The sequence below is a fragment of the Chiroxiphia lanceolata genome, chromosome 3 (genome assembly GCF_009829145.1).
Source record: "Chiroxiphia lanceolata isolate bChiLan1 chromosome 3, bChiLan1.pri, whole genome shotgun sequence".
Classification (NCBI taxonomy): domain Eukaryota; kingdom Metazoa; phylum Chordata; class Aves; order Passeriformes; family Pipridae; genus Chiroxiphia; species Chiroxiphia lanceolata.
Window position 1 is genome coordinate 91,819,364 of NC_045639.1, and position 15,561 is coordinate 91,834,924.

Here is a 15,561-nt window from a genome sequence, read left to right on the forward strand (position 1 = left end):
GTTTGGAAGGTACAGTTGGAGATAAAACCAGCTGGATTAAAATCCGTGAGAAGAAGATATCGCTGAGTTGTGATATTAACTTGCAAGAAAACATTTTCGTCGTAAATTGTGCTGTGCAAACTCACATCTGTAGTCTCAGACTGGAGCACCAGCTGTGTCTATTGCTGGCAAGATCTAGCTAATAATGCATGTCAGAAAAAATTATAATTTAATCATGCCTCTTAGAATAGCAGAAATAAGGCTGAAATCCATGTGCCTGTAGACAAAAGGTTTTGTCCCAGTTCCAATCCTGTCCGAGGATGCTCTATCAGTGGTAAAATGTCATTGCAAAGAAAAAGCAAATTAAAGCACAGTTCCTAATTAAAGTGTGAAGTAAGTGCGCAATTCAAGTAGGAATAGCCAAGAGACACGTCAATTAAAGTGCGAGCAAGAAGTACCGCAGCACAAAGCTGTTTTCCTGGCTCTGAGCATTGGGGTGGGGGGCTAGTTTAGGATTGACTTGATCACTGACTTGATCAAGCCTGGAGAAAGATGGCTAAAAATCGAGTTCCATTTTATTTTTTTTTTTAAAGTCAGTGTTTAGTTGTGTTTTCTGTCCAGGTTACTCTTCAGTTAGTATTTCAGGAGGGGAGACTGGCCAAAAACCCCAAGGAGTCTCAGATTTAATGTATCTTGCAAGAGCTATTCTGTGGCAGGGCTCTGTTTTGGCAGTATAGCAGGAGGTGAACAGTGCTTCTTCAAGCTGATACAACGTTGGGGGGTTTTTACTTAGAGGGATGCTGCAAAATGGTGTGAAGAAACAAGATAGAATATCAGACTGGATGATATTGGGGCATTTCTTAGGCTGGTATTTTTTGACACAGTTCTGTAAGAAGCCAGTATAAAGCTCTTGTGTTGGTGATAATTTTGTAGTTAAAAAAAAAGTCAAGTTACTGGAAATATGAAAAATACCATATGGGATAGTTTCCTGGCTAGTCTTGGTTTGCCTCAGAAATGCTTTGGTGATGCTATGCTTCCAATAAACACTAGTATAACAAAACATGTTCTGTTTCCAGCACTTCTGATGGTGACTACCCTCTCAAATCTCTAACTCTTTGTTGTCTGGTTTGGTGAAGTGGTTATGGCAGTCTGCCAGCACTTTTCCTCTGTCACTAAAGCTGTATTGACAGCGATGACAAGCCAAGCTGGCAGAATAGTGATGGCATTTCTTGCTCAGAGGGGGTTGTTTTTTTGTTCCTGGATTTCATGGTTCTGGGTGGAAAAATTATGTGAGACTATTTGGTACTTCTGTTGAATATATGGTGAATGAAACCAAGAAGTAAAGAGCAATGTGAGAATGCAAAAGTCAATATATAGGAGTACTTTGAAAAATCCAGGTAGGTGCAAGTCTAACTTTAATGGTTTGCCTTAGGGTGTATTTTCCTGTTTGTACATATCTCTTCCTAGCATATAGTTCACCTGGAGAATGGAATCCAGAAAGTACTGAAACACTTCTTTCTTGTCTTTTTTCCTTTTCTTTTTTTTTTCCTAAGGCCAACAGGCGGTTGATTTAGAATGGGGTAAGTATTCTGTGTACTTCCAAACTTTCTCTTATGTTAGAGATATCATGTTATCTGACTTTTGTTACAAAGAGATGTTTAAAATTAAAAAGCAGATGAGATGGGAGAGCAGAAAAACACCTCTTGGTGAAATTAGAACTACTCTGAACAACGTGGTCCAAAGAGCAAATGCTCAAATATATCTTGTTTCTAAAGGTAGCATGTACCAAAGCCATCCTCAGGGCAGAAGTGTGCAGCGCTCTTAGGGAGGGTCCTAAATACAAACATACGGTGACTGTGTCACTGCTGGTCCCTCGTTCTGGTAACTGTAACCTCTTTAGAGTACCACTCTGCTCTTACCATTTTACATCTAAAGAGTGGAAAGAGGGGAAGCAGGAATATGCCACCTTTGCAGATAGGAAACAGAGAAGCAGATTAAGCAATTAGGCTGGGAATATTCAGGAAATTTGCTGGCAAATCAGGAAACTGGTTTGGCACACAATACTCTTCATCAAGTCCTCAAACTGAGAAGAATATCCCTCTCTTTCAAGCACATCATTATTTAATGATGTCTGTTTAGGAAACTAAATTTAACTCCTTGTCAGAAAATATGTCCTAGCTTCTCTGGAAATTTAAATTATGATTAATTTCAAAAATAGCTAAATGTCAGTGTTTACTCATAGGGTATTATCTGCTGGAGAAGGCATTGGATGTGTTAGTTACAAATGTACAAGTCAAAAGTTATACTACACTTTGCCCATCAAGTGTTTCTGTTAGGGAACACAGGCTCAAGGGAAACACAAACACGAATATGAATTTATCTTTCAGTTTTGGGCTCTGGAATGTTTCTGTTTTAACAGTGTTCTAATAAAACCAAAACATTGAATCTTTCCCAGCAAAGTTATAAATAGAAAGTAGGCATCCTACTTCTTCTACAGAAAAATCAACTGCAAAAGGAGATTGTTCACAAAATGAAAAAACAATTTAAATGCTGATGTTTTACTTGTATCTGAGTTGTTGCACTTCTATAATAAGCAGCTGCTATTTCTCCTTCATTTTCCTGTGTAATTGATTTATCCTCGTGACTGAGAATGGCACGATGCAGCACAAACAAGACAAATGGCCTTTCTGCACAGTGGCCCCTCTGTGCCTCTGATGGGTGAGCTGATTGTGATCCTCAAGTCTAGGTGGCCTCAGCAGCTTTGGGACTGTGCAAACCATGAAACCAGAATCCATTAGGGGGATAGGTCAAAATGTACTTCTGCTTCTGTTAAAGAATTAGAGAATGATTTTGGATGAAAAAGTTCTCTAAGATAATTGACTCAAACCATTAACTCAGCATTTCCAAGTCCACCACTAAACAACATCCTGAAATGCCACATCTACATGTCTTTTAAATACCTGCACTTCCCTGGACAGCCTGGTCTGACGTTTGAAAAACCTTTCTGTGAACAAATTTTTCCTAATATTGAATCTAAACCTCTCCTAGTTCAATCCACATTATGTTTATTTGGGTCTGCAACTTGCTCTGTAGATTATATAAAGCTGGGAGGAGTGGCTGATACACCAGAGGGTACTGCTGACATTCAGGAGGGTCTTGACAAGCTGGAGAAACAGTGGGCAGGAACCATGATGTTCACCAAAGGGAAGTACAAACCCTGCACCTAGGAAGAAATAACCCCAAGCACCAGGATATTCTGGGGCCTAACCAGCTGGGAAGCAACTTTGCAGGAAGAAATCTGGGGCTCCTGGTTGATACAAGGTTGATTGTGAGCCAGCAGTGTGTCCTTGTGGCAAAGGTGGCCAACAGTCTCTTGGGCTGCACTAGCAAAAGCATTGTCAGCAGGTTGAGGGAGGGGATCCTTGTGCTCTGCTCAGCCCTGGTGAGGGCACATCTGGGGTGCTGTGTCCACTTCTGGGCTTCCTGGTATAAGACATGGAGGTACTAGAGGGAGCCCAGCAAATTACCATAGGGATGAAGGGACTGAAGTATTTTTTTGTAAAATGAGAGAGAGATGTTTATCTGATTGAGGCAGAGTGGAGGTGGGCTCTTCTGAGTGGTATCCTGTGCAAGTTGGAGTACAGGAAGAATACTTGGAGACTTTTTGCTGTGAAGATGTTGAATGCTGGAACAGGTTGCCTAGACAAGCTGCAGAGTTGCCATTCTTGGGAGATATTAAAAACCTGATTGAACATAGTCCTGAGTGGTATGTTGTAGCTGGCCATCCTCCGAGTGGGGGGGCTGGGCTAAATGATCCCCAGAGGTCACTTCCAACCTCAGCAATTCACTGATTCTGTGACTTTTAATCTCATCTTTAGAACATACAAAATCTCATTCTTAGTGATATTTGATATTTATAGTACTACTGAATTGAGGAGCATCAGCCATGGCTATGGTTCCCAGGGAGCTGTTAATACAGGTAGACAAGACAGGACCATGAAAGAGAAGGGCAAAGAAACATAGGGATTTTCTTAAGGCAAGATGCACTGCAAGCCATATCTTCCTCATTCCTTGCACAGTGCTTTCTATTCACAAGTACTTTCCTCCCCATCCCCCTGCCCAAAAGCACTCTGGATTTTGTTTCGAAGTCTGCATGGATAAAGAATGAGATATGAATGCATAGATCTCGCTTATTATAAATATACTAATATAGATTATATTTCTGAACCAAGTTTGCCCTCTATTCAGCACTTGGGGGAAACAGAGGTACATTCATTCTGTGAGAACCTCTTCAAAGATCTATTCACAGCCACTCATGGGAAGTGCTACATCGTTGGGCATGTGTGAGAGAAAAAGCACTTTAATTGAATACATGAGTATCTAACTGACTGCCAGATTGTGACTGGCCTTTTTGCAAGCCCAAAGTTGCACATGTTCCACTGGGAGCAAGAAACTGCTCTAGGAATACCCCATCCTCTTACTTTGTGAGCTGCCCAGTAGATCAGGCGCTGCAGAATGAAGATAAACCCTTGCCTGTTCTGTCAAGGTGGCCATGGGAACTGAAAACAAGACTCTTTGTGATAGAGGTCATTCATTTGGCTAAAGCACCTTTTAAATGTGGCTACTATCTATGTACAGAGAGGTGAGCTGTAGTACTCAAATGGAGTTGAATGCTTTCAGATTGGTGCAGGAAAGAAAAGTTCCTAGAGTGCTGGGAGTTAAGACTAGTGTGGTGCCCAAAACTACTGTGAAGGTGAAGGGACGGTTTATGCAGTGTTCTTTTGCCTGTCTCTACAGGTATCAGCAAACCCTTTGTTCAAATTTTGTTTGAACTGGATATGTCTGCTCAAGAGCATAATTTGGCTTTAGATTCCCTCCAGTGCTGCAGGATGTTATTCTGCTCTACAACACATGCACACAACTCTTGCTCCATAGATGGGGAAGAAGTCATAGGTCATGTTATTTTTAAATGTGGACTCCATTTTCTGTCTGTACCTTTGCTTGCTTGTTGTATATGCTTCATTTTCTGTCTTTCCATTATTAAAAGCTAATCTACTTATGCTTTCCTAGAAAAATACCCTGATGGATACTAATAATACAAAGCATCCATAAAGAAGGTGAAACAGGGTGGGAAAAGGCAGCAGGGATACACTTAATGCTGTTGATTAAAAAGAAGCAAATCTGCTTCAGGAGATTTGATAAATGTTAATTTTGCTTGTAGAGAGCAAAAGATAAAAAGCAGTTCCCCTCCTCTTTTTCTGCAAAATGAAAGGAACTGATGTAATTGTTCTAAATTCAGTACAATGAAGTGCTATAGGAACAGTGCCAGCAGTGTATTTCCTGACAGTGTCTGCTTCTCCAATCAGTTTAATTATGAGCAATTGTTTGGGTTGTGCTGTGAAGAAATATTAGAGAATGGAAAAAAGAACATACTTCAGGTCATTATTTTGCAACTGATTCATGGTTTGGCAGAAACCATTAACTAGATTTTATGCTTTACAACATTGTAATAGTATCAGCATGGATCAACCTTGCCATATAAGCACATACAGCACAAATCCACCATTTATTTTGACAAGGTTCTAGTTGAAACATTTGAAAAATGCTGAAATAACATCAGCTATTGGCTAGAATTTTTGGTTAATCGAGTGCCTGCTCTTATCCAAGGGATCTAAACAGGCTATGAAAAACTGGCTATTGTTAATGTCTTCTATGTTTATCTGTCATGTCGAGTTTTTATAACCATTTTTCTTGTGCTTGACACACATCTCATGTCTTGCTGCTATGTGCAGAAACATTTTGTTATCCTAGATCAGTTCTTTTGGAGGGGCAGGCTGAGGGTAGATGGTTCTTCCCCCAGCTTGCAGGATTGCTCTTCTTTCGACTGCTTTTCTTGGAATGCTGAAGACTTAATTAAGCTAACAGGATTGCTCTGGAAGTGAATCCTGATTAAAGTGTACTTTGGCTTGTGTGGAATGGTTTCAACACAGACTAGAGAGGGTGATTACTGGGGCAGTGCCTCTGTGCTGAGTAGTCCTCATGCAGAGATCTTGCAAGACAAAACCCAAAATGCCTCTTAATGCTGCTCGGCAGCCTAGTCAGCTGCCAGAACAGGAGCCAGCTGTGCATGGCACTCAGCTATGGAGGGGATGAGGTTTTCACATTACTGAGGCTGATGTAGCCATCCTTGGTGTCATCCCTCTGCAAGCAGAGAATTTTAGATTTCAGACATTGTCAGATAGTATTTATCAGCAAACTAGAAAAAAATCCCTTGGAGTACAGAGAATCAAGAATTCTTAACACTTGTGGCAAGTGTTAGTTTCAGGGATTCATTCCTAGATCTGATAAGACATGCTGCATGCTTCCTTCAGGAATGTCATATAAACTAGCCTGATCTGGATCCTGTTCTAACAGAAAACAAAAGATGCACTTGTTTTCGTATTTGCTAATGGAAAATGATCATTTTTTTCCCCCATTCTAGTGTGAGTTGTGTACACTCCTTTGTTTTCTGATACCAGAACAAACCTTGGATAATTAACACATCTCTCCTTGCACCAAGTAATATGAGACTAAAGTAAATAAATTGGGTAAATGCTGCAGGTGGCATTTTGCATCTCTGGCAGGTTCTGCAGTCCTAACACTGAGCATATTTCTTAGATGTAGCTTAAGCCTGCAAAGTTCGAGGGGTACAAGGGTCCAGCTGTTTGTAAAAAAACATGGGGGTCCCAGCTGCAAATCATCCACAACTTAGGCTGCTCCAATTCTGCTGCTAAAATGTGAGCAATGATAATTTCTAGGAATGAAGTTCTGAATTTCATCAGAGTTCAGAAATAATAGTTAGAGAAACTAAAGTCTTGTGTTTGGATCCTATGTTTAGTACTTTTGTATATATCTGCTTAGCCTAAAGATCATTTCAAATGGAAGAGATCATGTTTTGCCTGGCAGGGTGCTGCACCTCAGTTACCTAAGCGTGGCTGGGAAAACCATTTTCCATTAGGAAGCAGTGTTTCCTGTGAATACAAATCCTTCCCTTGTAGAGATGTCGCAGAAGGAATGGTAATCTTGGTTGCTGCAGGAAACAGAGATTGGGCAAATGAAATTGATGTTTAGAAAAGTAGGATCAAAAGTATAATTGGAGATAAGGAGATAAGCCCATGTGATGCATTGTAAATATTACCAGCAAAGAGCAGAGATTAAGATCACTCTATTCTAGGTCAATTTAATAGAATAAACACATGAAAAATTATTTTATTCTAGCCACTGACATATGTAATAAGTAAGGGCAAAGGTGGGTCTCATAAAGAAATTTCCATTACCACTGATGTTTTTAAGAACTGTATGTTGCCTAAAAATAAAATTAGTTATGTTGCCAGATTTATAACTCGTATTTTTCCAGTTATATTCTTAGAGATACTCAGAAAAAGTGTTGTTGGTATGAGAGCTGGTTTGTCTCACAAACGTTCTCCTTCATTTGCAACCTGCTATCGAGCTAAATATGTGAAAAATGTGAAGATGGAGAGTTTTATGGGATCACTAACACTGTATTTCTGATTAGTACTTTCCTTCACAAGTGTATATTTAATTACTTTTTCTTTACTTTTTGACTTTTATCTATTTTTTTAAGTCTATGCCTTCTGTCTGTATCAACTTGCCTTGTTCTGGTGTGGTTGCTGTGGGGAAAAAAGATCCAGCATTACAAAAATCAATTGTTATAGCTTTCAGGTGCTAGTGCAGATGTAAGTCCTCTAACTAGTACTCAGTAAAAAATGGTTGAGGTTATCTTCTGTTATTTATATTGTCTCTATTCAAATATGCTAAAGGGTGTCCTGTCCTGCTGGGTATGCTGTAGTTGTCCTGTGCATTTTCCAACAGCCTTCCTGTCAGAAGAATCTTCTAAGCACAATTTCACCGGCCATGCAGAAAGGCCTGAGAAATCTGCATTCCTGATAGATTCGCCAGTTTTCTCTTGGCATTCAAAGGACTGAGATAAAATTACCAAGACCGAGGGATGCTGCAGTCATCCCAATCCCAACTGACTGTGAAGGGTCACCACCACTGGCTGAAGGGACTGCTGTATCCCCTCTGCTGGAATCAGATCATGGTGCGGTTGGACTGAGGATCTGAAACAAGTCTACTCTTGGAGTTAAAAAGAAAAGGAGAGCTTAAGGTAAATAAAAATTTTACTATAAAAATTTCATTGCTGGTCATTAATTAAGGCCACTACGAAGTCTAGAAAAACAGTACCTGTTTAACCCTGCTCTGTGTCCAGCAAATGACTTAATGCTGTACTATTTCTATAGTAATTCTGCTGCTATTTCTAATGCTATTTTGTGGGGAGTGATATTCTACCAGAGGTGTTACAGATATTGATTAGATTAGATACTGATTACTGGTAAAAACAATGCAGAATATTAGGAATGAGGAAGGAGGTGGGATGCTCATAGGACTTTGGTGATCTCTATGCCATATCTACTTCACACCAAAGTATTTTTTGCTCTAGGAATTTAAAAGTTAATTTAACATGAAACTCAACTGTCAAGCAAAAAAAAATACCTGGAAAGCTGAAGGAAAAAAAAAAAGAACACTAGACTGATTGAAGAAGAAAATAACCTTTCCAAACCATTCTTCAGATAAACAGCACTTTACCCTGAGTAGCAGGGTGAGTTGGGGAAAAGAGTAACTATTTTGAATGACCATGATGGGCAGAGAGTGGTGGAAAAACTATAGGGGAAAGTGGACAGCGAAGCTGATGTCTCAAACCCTCTCATGAGGCTGAAGGTCAGGAGCTGTAAAGAAGCCCAGTCCAGTAAAGGAGGCTAGGTTGACAGAAGCATCCATAGATGGTAAAGAAAGGAAGCAATTAGGCCAGCTGCTCCCGTGGTATTCTGGTGACTTTTCCAAGAACAACGAAGAATTTGGATGACAGATTAAGTGCAGTGCTGCTCTGTGCAAAACCACTGAATGCTCCTGGGAAGCAGGGCTTGTGCTGCCCTGTCATCTAGGATTTGGGTAAAAATGTGAAATTACAGGCTGTGGAATTGCTTGACAGTTCATCCTAAGGTGTTGCTGGCATCCTTGGTTATTTAGACACCTCTTTCTTCACGGGTGGCTTCAATTTTTTGCTATTGATACACTTACTATCTTTGAAGGAGCTTGTTAGCACAGGTAGCACCAGCAGCTATCAGTATCTCTCTTGTCCCAGAAGCGGATCATCTATGTGTGCGTTTTGCCTGCACAAGACAACAACCACACAGCGGGCTGTGGGCCAGTGGTTCCCAAGCACTGATGCCTATCCCCAGGGAGCATTGCTGAAAGCCTGCTGTGATGTGCCCCAAACCCTTTCCTGAGGGTCTGATCGGTGCACAGACAGCACCAATCCCCCTGTCCTCAGCTGCTACCTGCAGAGACAGGGTTGTCCCAGTAATGCGGTTTTAGCACTGGGGGGCATACTGGCCTGGGAGCACTGTCAGACGGGAGCTGGACACCCCACACGTGCTGCTGGACGAGTCTGCTCCAGCGCTGCGCTGACTGTGCTGAGCCCTTCCATCTCCACAAGCCATTTTGATGTCTATGCAACATGTTCCTTTTTTCTCTTCCTTCTACATACAGTATCAAGGGTTTTCATTCTCCTGAGCAGCCGTCATTTCCTTGGATGAAATTTATTCCCAGAGGAGACTCGAAGCTAAACGCTGACCACAGAAAATTTAATCTCCAGCCTGTTCAACACAGATGCCTTTCTCTCTGTGGAGTAAGCACCGCAAATTAAATTTAAAGGAAAAAAGTTTTCCTTTTTTTCTTTGCTTACTCAGCTTAGTTCTCTTTTGTTAAATTTGTTGCTCAAGAGATTCTGTAGGTTTAGCTAAGAATTTAAAACCTTACTCTTTGTGTCAGCCTCTGACAAGATGATTGGGTGATTGCAAGTCTCCTGGGTTAGGTGCAAGACCTGGGTGGGTTCCCTACTGCAGTTGCTCTCTGCAGCTTCCAAGTGTGGAAGATCTTTGCGGTTTTTGTGCGAACTTCACATTATGTAACTGAGCCAGTTTCTAAAGTTAGAGTGTGAGGGTATACAACAATTTAAAACCAGGAATCTAACCCACTCCCAGAGTAATCTGGTACAAACCAATTAGTAAAGAGTGTTGATGTTAATGGTGTGACTAGTGCAGGTATCATGCTTCTCCCTCCCACAAGCATCTTTCCTCAGTGTCCACTAACCCACCTGTTTGCTAATTCTAAACTCTGACTCAGGCTCCTCATGAATCTCCACTTAGAAATGTGACCAAAACCAAAAAGACCATAAATTGGGACAAGACCAGAAAGAAAGTAGCAGAGATCAAGAAGAAAAGAGACACATAGTGAATGAGAAAACAAAGCAGCTTAATGGCTTTGGTACAAAGCCTACAAAAATTTGACTGACAGGTAGAATAAGTTCAAGAGACCTGCCTTTTTGACAAGGACAAATGAAGATACTTTAGGATGTGAAATGTAGGTAATTTTCCAAGTGTTGCAAAATTAAATGCAAGTAATATCTTGTGTAGTCTACATATTGTGAGGAAGAGCAGGTTGGTTACATGGGTATTGTTGTGCAGATTTTGCACGCTCTTGCATTCCCAGAAAGAAGGAAACTTTGGAGATGGGTCAGGAGAATAAGACAAACCAAGAAAGGGAAAAACCTTAAAAGCTTTTATTATAGAGCTGGGCTGGTTGAGACAAACGTGCAGTCCTGGGGGGATGATGATGCCAGATTGTATGAGTCAGATTCTTCCCTGAGAAAAAGTTGGTAGGTAATTATAATCCAACTTAAAAAGTGCAATTAAATGCTAAATTTCATACCAAACAGGAGGAAAAAAACCCCAAACCAACAAATCTGCAGTGGAGGAAGTTTTGCAGATCTCTGTACTCAAGAAAAGTAACTAAACACTTTTTGTAGATCCTGCCACAGAGTCCACTAAATACTTAAAACAATTAGTTAAACAACTTTAATTTAATTATAGCAAGTTTAATTACACCAAATAATTAAACATCAGTCTTAAATTGTGTACTATACTATTTTCTTTTCTGTGATTGTTATGGTGATGGTTGTTTCATACTCATAACTTTCTCCTCACAAAGTTAGGAAACTATTACCATTTTAAAACAGCGTATCTGTCCCAGCATATGCTTTTGTGTGTATAAGTAGTTTTATTTGTACTTCTTCCTCCTTAGGCTTTTTATTGGTATAAATTTTAACAATGTATCAAGAAGCAATTTAGTGCTCAAGGAGTAATTCTAGTTTTAAAAGAATAAACCCACAACCCAAAAAGTACTATAATAGTAACAGAAATACTCTCACTGAAATAGTTGTGCTTACAGCATTGTGCACCTTGCTATGAGTCATTGCTATGAGTGCAAACTCATTATCAAGTCTGTATAAACTAGTAAGAGGTAGCACCTCAAGTCTACTCTGGCATCTGACCTCGTGTTCTACACAGAGCCATCAGATTTCTGCCTTGGGAGTCTGCAGTGCTCTCCCCAACTGCCTTAGTAACATTCCAAGTTGTATTTTCCCTAGTGAAAGCCTGAAGGGGAAAAACCCAGCAGTTAAAAACTACAAATCCAGCAGTGAGATGTAATGTCAGGGGTACTGTATAATAAGCTGTCAAAAGTGACTATTTTAGTATTTAACATATTGATAAATTTCAGATGTGATTCTGTGGACACTGCGCTTCCAAGAAAGATCTCGACCAACTGGGCAGAGTCCAGAAGCAAAGAAAAAGAATGACAGAGGTTTAAAAAAATCATGTCCTATGAGTTGAGGGCACTGGTGATGTTTAGTCTAGAGAAAAGAAGACTGAGGGGAGGTGTGATAACAGTGTTTGTTAAAATATTTTAAATAATACTCTAAGGAGGATGGAATATATGATGTTTCAGTGGGGAAAGTGCAAGAACAATGTTCTAAACTAGCAGTAGGGGAGATTTCTGTTAAATTTGAAGGGAAAATAAACTATTCTAATAGGAAAGATAGCCAAGCACTGGAGGTTCTTGAAAGGAGAAGTGGGAGGTGGTAGGAACCCATTATTAGGATTCTGTAAAATAAATATCTATACATACATACTATTTATGTTAATATCCAAAGTTTGACTGAAAGGGTTTATTTCAGTCATGAGCTGCATAGTCTCTTATGGACATTTGAGGATGACCATTTTTCCACCAATACATGAACAGACCTAATGAGAAAAAGGCAGAAGCTGTTGTTCATCCCTTGTAGGTGGTTTCAGTAATTCAGGGAGTGACACCTGGATTTTGGTAATGCAGAAGAGGGGCTACAGGGTTTTGGAAAAAGAGGAATATGAAGGCAGGCATGGGTTGCAGGTAGGTGTTAGCTCTGTGGGTGCTGCTGGTCACATGCTGCTGTTCAAGATAGAGACGACCTTGCCTAGAAGCTTTCAGGGTGGTTTCTGCAGTCTAGCTGCTTCGGGTTTTTCTCTGGTATCCAAGTGCTTCTGTGTGCTTATGTCAAAGCACCCAGCTCCCATGAACTTTCACTGACATCCCTTGGACAGCAAAGACCCTTTGGGTCATCTCCACTCCTTTCCAGGATCCAGTTCCTCTAACCAGCATTTCATGCCATGGATGTTTGTCTCGAAGTTACACACTTTCAGTGTTTAATGTAGTTTTACTGCTTAAGGTCTGTTTACGGTCTAGATAGTCCTGATGCCCCACTGTTCCCAGAATATCTGTTTGTAAACTGTCACTTTCTGCCTTCCTTAAGAGTTATCCTGAAATCCATATGCACGGGATGGCAGCCAGAGGTTGGTGGAACTGCTTATCTGCCGCATTAAATAACCAGAAGAAACTGACTGTAACGTTCCTTTAAAAAGCTCAGTCATACCAACAGAAGAAGATGAGGGTATAAATAATCCATTTGGCAGGGTTAATACAAAAATACCTCTCTGTTGCTCAGCACTTGTTTTTCATCCATTTTCTTCGTTATGCTGCCTCACTGCCTCTGGCACCCACAACACAGTTTCTATTTTGGGCAGCTCCCTGAGTGATGGCTCTCAGGGATCGTAAGGTTGTGGGTCTTTCTTTTAAAACTATATTTGTTCCTAGCATGCCTGTGTTGTGGTAAGAAAATGGAGATCCCATTCACCATTTGGGCTTTGAAATCACATACATCTCTCAAAGCAGATCTAAGCAGCTAAGACCATATGTCTATAGGTGCATCCCCAGCTCTCCTCCTTGCTTGTGAGTGCCTCTGCCTTCTAGCTGTCAGAGACTGAGGTACCCACTGAGGCTGTGTGCGCTCCCCCGAGTTTTGTTCTCTAAGCATCAGGGATCAGTGCAAACTTAAGGAATGAAGCTTTCCTTCTTTTCCTCTCCCCATCCCCCACTGCCCGGACCTGGAAGCTGCCCTGGCCATCTGGCTGCATGCCTCATGGCTTTTAGACCTAACGAGGGGCCGGGGCCGAGACAAAGGAGCCATTCTGCAGTTTAGACTCCAAGCCTGTACAAAAGCTGTGAGATAGGCATCTCTCTCTCTCCCTCCCCCCTGGAGACCCTGGCCATCATTTAGCACATGAGTCCCTGCAGAGCTCATTGGCATTGTGTCCTGTTGCTCTACTGCCATTCTTCGGGACCTCTGGCTTCTTGGTTTCTTGCACATACCCAGATTGTTTGTCCCAGCTGTGAAGTGCCTCTCTCCCAGCCATCGTTTGCTCCCTTGCTTGACAAGCTACTTTTCTATTCCCAGCTGCAGCTTTACCACTGTTGTGTATAATTCAGGAAGCAGAGCCCAGGACAGTAAAGAGCTGCTGTACCAGGGCAGGAGCCCTCGTTGCCTCCTTGCTGTCCTTGGCCCTGCTGGACTCCTGTTGCTGGACAGGAAAACTGTATTTTTCTGAACAGAACCATGCTAAACTGTCCAAACATCCATCAAATGCAAGAAGTGTCTTATTTCTACCTTATTTACTGCACGTTTCTGGGCTCTTCACAAGCTGTTTATTAAGATGTAGTTGTACCTAGTGTATTTTTTTCCAGTGGGTTTAATCTCTCACTGCAGGAAAAGAGTACCTTGTGCTACCTTTGATAATAATTCTCGTTTTGTTTTCTACAACCCCTGTTAAAGGGATAGTTATGACTGAGAGGCTCTTAGCAGATATTTTGTGTTTGTTCCTGGAAAATCCCAGGAAGTAATACAGGTAAGTCTGCGATGTCAGGGCTATCATATATAAAAGCTAACGTATTTAGACTTTGCTTTATATGTTCTGGGCTGATCAGAACTCTGTGCTTATAGGTGAACTTTGTGTATGGCCAGTCTTCGCGAACGAAGATTTGGGAAGGGTCTTTGCCCTTCGAGCCTGCGCAGTGGATTTTTTTAGGTGAGACACAGCGTGCGCTGAGCTGAGCCCACCCTTTAATCCTAAGGTTCATCTGCCGGGGCCGAGCAAGCTTGGACGGTGGCAGTGAGGTCCTCAGGACGTAGGTTTGTTTTAGAGTGACCTTCTCTTAGATGGATGGCCTTACAGGGCTAACGAGCTCCATCTACCCGGGGGACTCCTCTGATCGGGACCCGAACCCGGGCCGCGGCGGTGAAAGCGCCGCATCCTAACCACTAGACCACCAGAGGGCCCAGGTGAACTTTAAATCACAGTCAATTTGCTATATTCCAGGTCAGAGCTGTTGCTCCAAGTGAGCCACCCACTGCCCTGGCAAAAATATTGAATTAAAAAAGGAGAAATATAAGAAGAAAGCATTGAGTCAGTCATAGAGATGGGGGCCAGGAGCCAGTAGAAGAATAAAAGGCATTATCTCTCATATTTTTGCATAAGGTGAAGGTAATCTGGCATTTTTAGGCAGGGAAGACACTGGGGAACCAGGCCAGGTAATAGCCAAGACAAGGCACACCTCAGTATGCAGTGCCAGATTTCCAACTGTGAAGAAACTGTGTATTCACTCTCATCACAGTGCTATGAAGTGTTGTGCATTTTGACAAGCCTGAGAAGACTCTCCTGACCCTTTAGTGGCTCTTAGTGCTATAAAAGGGCCAGAGTAAGCAGGCAGAGACAAGCCAGTGGAAGCTAAGGGGAATCTCACAGCCAAAGCAGTAGGGAACACACTGTGAGGGTGACGCTCCCAGGGCTGGTGGGAAGCCAGCAAATCTGGAAAGCAAAGACCAGCTCCAGTGTTTGCATGGGTGTCTCTCTGACAACCTTGGCAGGACAGTTCAGTCCCAGGGAGCCAGGTCAGTGAGATGTTTTTTAGCTTCTGTGAACCTGGTTATTGTGTGCACTGGGCCACTCCTTCTCTTTGCTATTGTTTCATTTTCCTGCTTTGTTCCTTTTAACTTCTCCATCTGATCAGGCTCCATAGCAATAAATACCACTGTAAACAACCACTTAAGACAGCTCCATATGCTTTAGAAATAATATTGATGTTTTCCAGTTGAGAAGAACTGCACTGGATGAAACCCATGCTGGTTGTCCTCTTGTTCTTCAGCAAGCCCTGGTGACCTTACAAACGTGACACGATCTGGGACAGTTATTCAGTCAATCCCTACATGCTGTAGAGCAGAGCACATTTCTTTTGCAAGATTTCCACTCTGGT